Genomic DNA, 9809 nt, shown 5'->3' with positions numbered 1-9809 from the left:
TTGGATCCCATGAAGCCCTCCTACACCTGGGTGTACCCAGAGGTCTGGGTAGAAGGGGCTGATGGGCTCCAGCATTCACAAAACCAGGGGTGCTGATGAGAGAGCTAAAGCTTTGAAAGCTTCCAGTCCCACGCCTGCTCTGGTCAGCACTGACCCGCTGAGCTGGGAGTGTCCAGCGATGGAGCGTGGGTCTGGCTGAAAATCACAGCTCTGTTAGATGAGAATGTGGGACGTTCTGTATATTGTAGAAGTCCCGTTTCCTTGCTGGCATGAATAAATGTACCTGCAAGACAATAATAATAATAATAGTAATAATAAAAATAATAATAACTTTATTGCCCTGACTGGTTTGGCTCAGTGGATAGAGCGTTAGTCTGCAGACTAAAGGGTCCCAGGTTCGATTCCGGTCAAGGGCATGTACCTTGGTTGCGTGCACATCCCCAGTAGAGGGTGTTCAGGAGGCAGCTGATCAATGTTTCTCTCTCATTAATGTTTCTAACTCTCTATCCCTCTCCCTTCCTCTCTGAAATCAATATATATATATATATATATATATATATATATATATATATATATATATATATATATATAAAATCAATTAACAAAACATGTGTGGCCTATTTCTAGACTTTCTATTCTTTTCACTGATATATTAATTCTTACACCTATAACTACACTGACTTGATTACTACAGATAAATTTGGGGAGAACTAACATTTTAACAATATTGAGTCTTCCTATCCATGAACATGGCACATCTCTTCATTTAGATCTTCTTTAATTTCTCAGCAGTAGTTTAGAATTTTTCATATAAGTGTCTCATACATCTTTCATTACATTTATCTCTAGAAATTTTGTTGATGCTACTGAAAATGGCAACTTTTCATTTCATTTTCCAATAGTTTATTACAAGTATATAGAAATGCAACTGATTTTTTGTGTATTGACTTGTGTTCTGCTATCTTGCTCAATTGACTTATTAGTTCTAGCAGGTTTTTTTGTAAATTGCTCAGAATTTTCTGCATACGTATAATTTTAGCTGTGAGTAAAGATAGTTTCATTTATTCCTTCACTGTCTATATGGCCTGCATTTCTGGACTGATACTTGGTCCTGATATATTGTATTTTTTATATATTTCTGTTTTTTATTTGTAACATTTTGTTAAGGCTTTGTTCATGAGGGATATTAGTCTATAGTTTTCTTTGGTTGTGGTGTCAGAGCAATGGTGGGCTCATAAAATGAGTTGGGAAGTGTTCCTTTCTCCTCTGTTTTATGAAGCAATTAATGAATGATTAGTATTATTTCACCCATAAATGATTGATAGAATTTTGACAGTTTTTTTTTTCAATTTTAAGTTCAAGTCTTTAATCAATAAAGGGCTATTCAAATTTTCTATTTCTTCTTGGGCCAATTTTTCTATTATGTGTGTTTCAAATAATTTGTCCATTTCATGTAAGTTGCAAGGTATATTCTATAAAGTTGTTAATAATACTCCCTTTAGCTGAAACTGGTTTGGCTCAGTGGTAGAGTGTCAGCCTGCGTACTAAAAGGTCCTAGGTTCGATTCCGGTCGAGGGCATGTACCTTGGTTGCGGGCGCATCCCTGGTGGGAGGTGTGCAAGAGGCAGCTGGTCGATGTTTCTCATCGACGTTTCTAGTTCTCTATCTCTCTCCCTTCCTCTCGGTAAAAAATCAATAATTATATTTTTAAAAAATTAAAAAAAAATACTCCCTTTAGTCCTTTTACTGTCTGTAGGATCTCAAGTGATGATTCCCCCCTTTCATTTTTGAAATTGATAATTTGTGTCTTTCCTCTTTTGTTGTTGCTCAATCTAGCTATAGGTTTATCGATTTTACTGATCTGTTCAAAGAACTAGCCTTTGCTTTCATTGATTTCCTTCATTGTTGGACTGTTTCCTAGTCCACTGATTTCCACTCTTATCTTTATGACTTTCTTCCTCCCATCACGTTTTGAATGTTGTAGATGGGCACAAGTCCCCTCTCTCATCTTCAACCACAAGTCATGGGACGTCTTAATGGAAAGGGGTCTTAGACAGGATCTTTCCAACCTCTTTTATTTCATCGGTGAACAGAAATCCTGGGAGGAAGACATTTTCCTCAGGCCACTAAGTTCTCTTCCCAGGTCAACTGGTTTGGTAGTTATTCCTTCCTTTAGTAATATATTCCTATTCATTCCTGTAAGATATATTTGTTGAACTTATCTATATGCCAGAGACTGTGCTCTGCTCTAAGAACAAATGAATAAGTCACAGTCTCTGCCTAATGAGGGAGATAGTAAATAATCAGACAATTACAGAGCTAAATAGCGTGACAGAGGTGCTCTCAGAGCGCCATGAAGGCACAGAGGAAAGAGTGACAAAGCCACCAGGAAGATGAGGCTGGAGGAGAGGATGGTGGGGGTAGATGTCAGAGAACATTTTTAAAATGGAATCACCAGCAAAATGAATTCACTCTTCTCTACCCCAGAAAGAGCTTTGCGAATCTACTAACTATTGGTTTAAATAAGGCAAATCGAAAACAATGCAAGTTTCAGTAAACAGCCATCAATTAATCAACTAGCTATTTTTGTGTCCAGCATCATGCTAGGAGGTTCGGGAGAATACAGATTATACAGATGACTGAATCATGATTTCCAGAGAATAAATATTCTCTCGGGTTCCCATTTCCAGATTTTCTTTTTTGCAGGTGGCCTATCCCATCCATAGGAAGTAAATATACTTGACGCCGTGGAGGTATCTATATTGACGTCCTTATCTATTATCTCCTTACCTGTTGCTGCAAACAAATTACCCCAAATCTTTACAACTTTGTTGTCATCCTACAGATATATTTTAAAAGATATATTTTTATTGATTTCAGAGAGGACGGAACAGGGATAGAGAGATGGAAACATCAATGATGAGACAGAACCATTGATCAGTTTCCTCCCTCACGATGCCACTGGGGACTGAGCCTGCGACCCAGGCATGTGCCCTGACCTGGAATCCAACCGTGACCTCCTGGTTCATAGGTCACTGCACAACTACTGAGCCACGCTGGCCAGGCATCTTAGAGTTTTTGAAGGTCAGGAAGCCAAAAGTGGCTTAGCTGAGTGTTTCTGAATCAGTGTCTATTGGCGGCTGTGCCAATCAGTGTTTCTCTCACATTGATGTTTCTCTCTCTGCCTCTCCCTTTCTCTCTCTCTCATGAAGTTAGTGGCCGGGCTTCAATCTCTGAAGACTTAACTGGGGCTGAAGGGTTTGCTTCCAAGATGCTCACAGAGCTGCAGGCAGGAGGCCTCAAATCCTCAGGGTGTGGGCCTGTCCACAGGGCTGCTGGGCACGGCAGTGGCTTCTCCCAGAGCAGACGATCCTGTCTTCATGACCTGGTCTCCAATCACACATGATCACTTCTGCTTTAGACGTGAGTCACTAAATCTATCTTATACTCCACGGGAGAAGATTACACCAGGGAAAACGAGTACACCAAGAGGTGGGGATTATTGGGGGCATCTTAGATATTTCCTTACCACGGAAACCCTCCTAAGCTAGCCACAGTTTAAAAATCTGGAACATTAGCGACATTAAGATGGAAATAGCCAATTAATCTTTGCCTCATTTTCCCACATAAAAATGTGAAGAAAAGGGTCTAATTATTAGCAATGAAATTATTTTGTAGAATTTAGTCCTCTTTATAAACAGTACACTGTTACATCCGCAAGTACAAAGTTTTTACTGAGAACCAAATCCAGCCCCATACTGAGAGAAATACCTTGGATATTAGCATGTAATGAACCTTCTGGAAGTGTGTAACCATTATCCCTTGACATTTAAAAATTATGCAGGATTATGACTCTATTTCTTTTAGAGGCTGAGGATACAGCAATGAACAAGACAGAGGGGAGTGGGGATGAGGGGTGTTATGGACTGAATGTCTATGTCCCCCCTAATTTGTATGTTCAAGCCTGAACCCCCAATGCGGAAGTGGGACTTTGGGGATATAAGTAGGTTTAGATGAGGTTATAAAAGTGAGACTCCAGCCAGAACCAGTTTGGCTCAGTGGATAGAGCCTCAGCCTGAGAACTGAAGGGTCCCAGGTTCGATTCCGGTCAAGGGCATGTATCTTGGTTGTGGGCACATCCCCAGTAGGGGGTGTGCAAGAGGCAGCTGATCAATGTTTCTCTCTCATTGATGCTTCTAATTCTCTATCCCTCTTCCTTCCTCTCTGTAAAAAATCAGATATATATATATATATATATATATATATATATATATAAATATATTTTATTAATTTTTTTACAGAGAGGAAGGGAGAGGGATAGACAGTTAGAAACATCCACCAGTTGCCTCCTGCACACCCCTCATTGGGGATGAGCCCGCAACCAAGGAACATGCCCTTGACCAGAATCAAACCGGGGACCCCTCAGTCCACAGGCTGACGCTCTATCCACTGAGCCACACTGGTCAGGGCAGTAAAATATATTTAAAAAAAAAAATTTCTGTTAAGCCACCCAGTCTATGGTATCTTGTTATGACAGCCCAAGCAGACTGCTGTCACCTGACCAAGGACATGCCAGGCTAACATCACAGTGTTTGGAGTCTACAGTTTGCCCTGGAGGAGGAATCATCAGAGTTCCCCAACAGCTTCTGTCTGCCGAGGGGCAGGACTGATGGCAGGGAGCACCAACCACTGAAAAAGTGACTGAAAATGTGACTGGAGAGCAGGGAAGTAAACATTTTAAGGGCCAGCTTGGAGCTCTAAGTCAGCAGTAGAAACTGGAGAGGAATCACATTGTCGGTAGGAGGGTGGGGTCAGTATCATTATTGGTGTAGCTTCCACTGGTGAAATTTTTTTTTTTTTTTTTTTTAACAGACTAGATTCTTCAGCTTGCAAAACATTTTGTCATGAAAAAGATATCTGAAGCTGGAACAAGCGCTAGCTTTCTTTCCCAGGCCTCGGGAGAAGGGGACTCAGTGGGAGGCTTGGCGGACTCAGAGGTCCAGCTATGAACTAAGCTGACACCCATCCTCATGCAGCCTGGTGACCAGGAAGGACTCTGGTTCTTACCTCCAGGAGGAACCCCGTAGCGATGTATCTAATTCTTCTCTAAAAGCTTTTGGAAAGATATGATTCCAGACTCACTTCAAAATAAGAGAAAGTCTTAGGGGAGACTTACATGCCAAAGAGAACCGATTCAGTTGCTGCAATAAAAGCCCATGTCACAGTGGCTTATGGAAGACTAGTGGCCCGGTGCATAAAATTCGTGCGGGGGGTGAGGGGTGTGGGGAGGGATGTCCCTTAGCTTGGCCTGCAACTTCTCCAAATCTGGGGGATGTCCGACTGCTGGTGTAGGCCCTATCTGGCAGTTGGACATCCCTCTCGCAATCTGGGACTGCTGGCTCCTAACCGCTAACCTGCCTCGCCCCTAACTACTGTGCCTACCGGCCTGCTCGCCCCAAACTGCCCCCCTCCCCAGCCAGCCTTCTTTCCCGCAACTGCTTCCCCTGCTGGCCTGATGGTCCCCAACTGAACCCCCTGCCAACCTGCTTGCCCCCAACTTTTCCACAGATACTGGGGGGCAGCTAGCAGCCTGATCACCCCAACTGCCCTCCCCTCCTAGCCTGATTGCCCCTAACCGCCTCTGCCTTGGCCCTGCCACCATGGCTTTTACCCTTTTATTAGTATAGATAACAGCTTATTAGTCTCTCCTGTAACTGTCCAAGAATAAGCGGTACAAAACTTTCGGGGCTCCATAGTATCAGAGACCAGACTCCTTTTCCTCTGCCTCCTTTCATCACAGGGACTGGGATAGCTACGACAGCTCCTGCCAGCATGCTTACAGTCCAGCCAGCAGAAGCGAAAATGGCAGAATGGGAAGAAGGATTGGCTGTCATTTTTGAAGCTAAAACTTGTATTATTCTACAAGGGAAAAACAGATACTGGGGGGCAGCTAGCAGCCTCTGACGTAATAACCTTCGGTAACCTTGCTGGAAAGGAAGGCCAAGGAGATCAGTCCTAGGCAGGCAAATGCCCTTTCATTGGACTTTGAACCTTCTGACAGGAAGGACCCTGGCTGTTTTCGCTCTTCACTTTACTGTCACTGTCTGGCACAATCCACGGCACAGAGCAGGCTCTTACTAAATACTTACCAAGTAAAGAAGTGAATGAGGGGCAGCTGGATTTGAGTTCCAGAAGGCCCTCCTTGTGCTTCTTGCCAAGGATTTTTGTTCCAAGGATCAAGACACCTTGGTTTCGCCCTGACCGTTTTTGGCTCAGTGGATAGAGCGTCAGCCTGTGGCCTGAAGGGTCCCAGGTTTGATTCCGGTCAAGGGCATGTACCTTGGTTGTGGGCACATCCCCAGTAGGGGGCGTGCAAGATGCAGCTGATTGATGTTAATAACTCTCTATCCCTCTCCCTCTCTGTAAAAAAATCTATATCTATATCTATATCTATATCTATATCTATATCTATATCTATATCTATATCTATCTATCTATCTATCTATCTATCTATATATATATATATATATATATATTTAAAAAGACACCTTGGTTTTGCCCTGGTCAGTGTGGCTCAGTTGGTTGAGGATTGTCCCATGCACCAAACGGTCCCTGGTTGGATTCCCAGTCTGGGCACATGCCCAGGTTGCTGGCTCCATCCTCGGTGGCGGCCGTGCAGGAGGCAGCCAATCAATGTTTCTCTCACATTGATGTTTTTCTCTCTCTCTCTCTGCCTCTCCCTTCCTCTCTCTCTCTCAAATCAGTGAAAACATATTAAAACAAAAAACAAACAACAACAACAACAACAAAAACTTGGTTTCTCGTTAAAATTAAACCTCAGGCCGAAACCGGTTTGGCTCAATGGATAGAGCGTCGGCTTGGGGACTGAAAGGTCCCGGGTTCGATTCCAGTCAAGGGCATGTACCTTGGTTGCGGGCATATCCCCAGTAGGGGGTGTGCAAGAGGCAGCTGGTCGATGACTCTCTCTCATCGATGTTTCTAACTCTCTATCTCTCTCCCTTCCTCTCTGTACAAAATCAATAAAATATATTTTTAAAAAATCTATAAAATTAAACCTCAGAAGGTATGTTGAAAGCTCTTCCCAAAGTGAAATTTCCCACCCGGCACTCCCACCCTGACAGGTATAGTGTGATTTCTTTATGGCCTTGGCCTAATGTCTAATCATGGCGGGTTTTAGATGACGTAGTGCACAAAGAGCAGTTTGATGGCAAATGGTGTGAGAAAGCCCGGCTCTTCCGGCCGTCCTAATGTGTTATCGCTCCGAGCAAACCAGGTGCCTTCCTGAGAGAATTGTATCCCAAGGTCTATATTGCACAGATCATTCTCTTAGCTGGGAGGGGCCAGCCTTGCCGGCTGGGACAGCTACGGGGAGGTGCGGAGAGCCAGCTGAGCAGGCAGAGCCCGGCCTCCTCAGCCCGAGGTGGGCTAGCCTCTCAGCTCTCCCCGGGGGGCCGTGTTTCCAGCCTCTGCATTTAATAAGCTGAGGGCATCGAAAACAGTAAAATGGGGGAGATAATACAACAGTCAATAAAAAGATAAAACAAACAGAGAAGAAATAAAAAGATGGTTAAAACCGTAAAAAAAAAAAAAAAAAAGGCAGCAGGCGAATGATAATATGACCTAAAAATAAACCAAATAAACTTAAAAGAAATGAAACGATAGAACAAAGACATAATAAGGCAAAGGTTAGAAATAAAAGATGGAGAAGAAAGAGGGAATACAATAACAATAAATCTAGAAGATAAGATGAGAGAATATAAAACGGCTAGAAGAAAGACAAAACGAAGATTAAAAATGACTGAGATAAGTGAAATAATTAAAGCCAGGAAAATAAAAGACTTCAAGGGATTAAAATAATAAAATGTGTTAAACCCAAACCACAAGGAATAAAAAATTTAAAAGAATGGCTACGCGGAGCAGTGCCACAGATTCAGTTCGTCTCAAGTTAAAATAATGCTGCAGTGCAAGGCCCTGAGCCTGATCCTCGTGCAGATATCTATATTTTTAAAAGTTTATTTTCATAAACTATTTAGATTTAGAGAAGTCTGAAACAGATTCATTTTTATTTTTTAAAAATATATTTTTATTGATTTTTTTTACAGAGAGGAAGGGAGAAGGATAGAGAGCTAGAAACATCAATGAGAGAGAAACATCAATCAGCTGCCTCCTGCACACCCCCCACTGGGGATGTGCCTGCAACCAAGGTACGTGCCCTTGACCGGAATCGAACCTGGGACTCTCCAGTCTACAGGCCAACGCTCTATCCACTGAGCCAAACCAGTTAGGGCAGACCAGGACCTTTGACCCCGTGCCTGCCGTGCCTGGTGGTGGGCCTCTGACACAACTGACTCCTTCCCTTCCCACCCCCCAACCCCCCTTGATTTTAGTTTCGGATTAATATTCTTCATTTCACTTGCAACCACACCGGGTGGTCCTGCTGAGCCCTGGAATAAGGCTCTGGAATCCCTAACCCATCTTCTCGCGGGAGGTCAGGGTTGCTGCAGGTGGGAGCTGTCCCAGCAGCCGGTGCCCTGTGGCTCCCACAGCGGCCCCCACAGGAGGCTGAGCTAGTGCCCTCGGCTTCTTGGGCCGGAGAACGTCTGCTTTGGCTACAAACGCCTGTGACACCCAAGCTCGCTGGTGGTGAGGTGGAGCTTCCTGCACACCTCCCTGTCGCCAGCCTTGCCCGCACAGGGAAGCCTGGCACAGCTGGGCACCAGAATGCCTCGCTCGGGGGCATGACCTTTCTGTTCTCCGTTTCTCTCTTGCTGTAAAGGTGGAGCTCAGGACGGTGTGCAGGAAGCACGGAGCCATGGGGTCACCTAGCCCAGTGGTCGGCAAACTCATTAGTCAGCAGAGCCAAATATCAGCAGGACGACGATTGACATTTCTTTTGAGAGCCAAATTTTTTAAACTTAAACTATATAGGTAGGTACATTGTTATGAACTTAATTAGGGTACTCCTAAGCTGGCCTTGGCTAAAAACTCAAGGGGCCAAAGAGCCGCATGTGGCTCGCGAGCCGCAGTTTGCTGACCACTGACCTAGCTCAAGTTCCTAGTTAGTAGTTGAAGAAATGGAAATCTAGGAAGGAAAGACTTCCCCCCAAAATAAGTGTTCTTGTCCCTCCCCCCCCTCACACACACACACACACACACACACACGCACACACACACACACACACACGCACACACACGCACACAGTGGGCAGGCAGAGCACACACACACCACACACACACACACAGTGGGCAGGCAGAGCACACACACCACACACACACACACACACACACGCACGCACACACACGCACACACACGCACACACACGGCAGGCAGAGCCCAGGCCCCAAGATGTCTTCTGACAGAGCTGGCTTCATAGCTCAGCCTGAATAAGGCCCTGTGCTCAGCAGAGCCCTGAGCGTGATTGAATGCCCCGCTGTCGCCATCTTGACTTTGTAAACATTGGGGAACAAGGGGCGCTGTGTGTCACGTTGCAGCGGGCCCTGCCACGCGGGGTGGCCGTCCCACCCCGGCTCCCCTTCCCACTGCGCTGCGAGGAGGACGGAGCCCAGCCTCCCACACTCCTGCCCATGCGCCGTCCGGAGCAGAGGCTGTGGGTGCAGGGTTAGCACAAGACAAGCCCTGCAGAACAGGATGAGGAAGGGGGCAGCCTTTCCCTGAGGCCCCAGGGCTCTCTGGCTCGCCTTAAGTCCCCCGGGGGTCTTAGCTAGGGCAGGAACCCGAGAGCCCCCATCTCTCATCTTCCGACCGGACCTGTTCCAGCCTTGTTCTC

Source organism: Pipistrellus hanaki, assembly GCF_964339955.1.
Source record: "Pipistrellus hanaki genome assembly, chromosome: 18".
Lineage (NCBI taxonomy): Eukaryota > Metazoa > Chordata > Mammalia > Chiroptera > Vespertilionidae > Pipistrellus > Pipistrellus hanaki.
The sequence above is the reverse complement of the archived record's forward strand: the minus strand, read 5'-3'. Positions refer to the sequence as shown.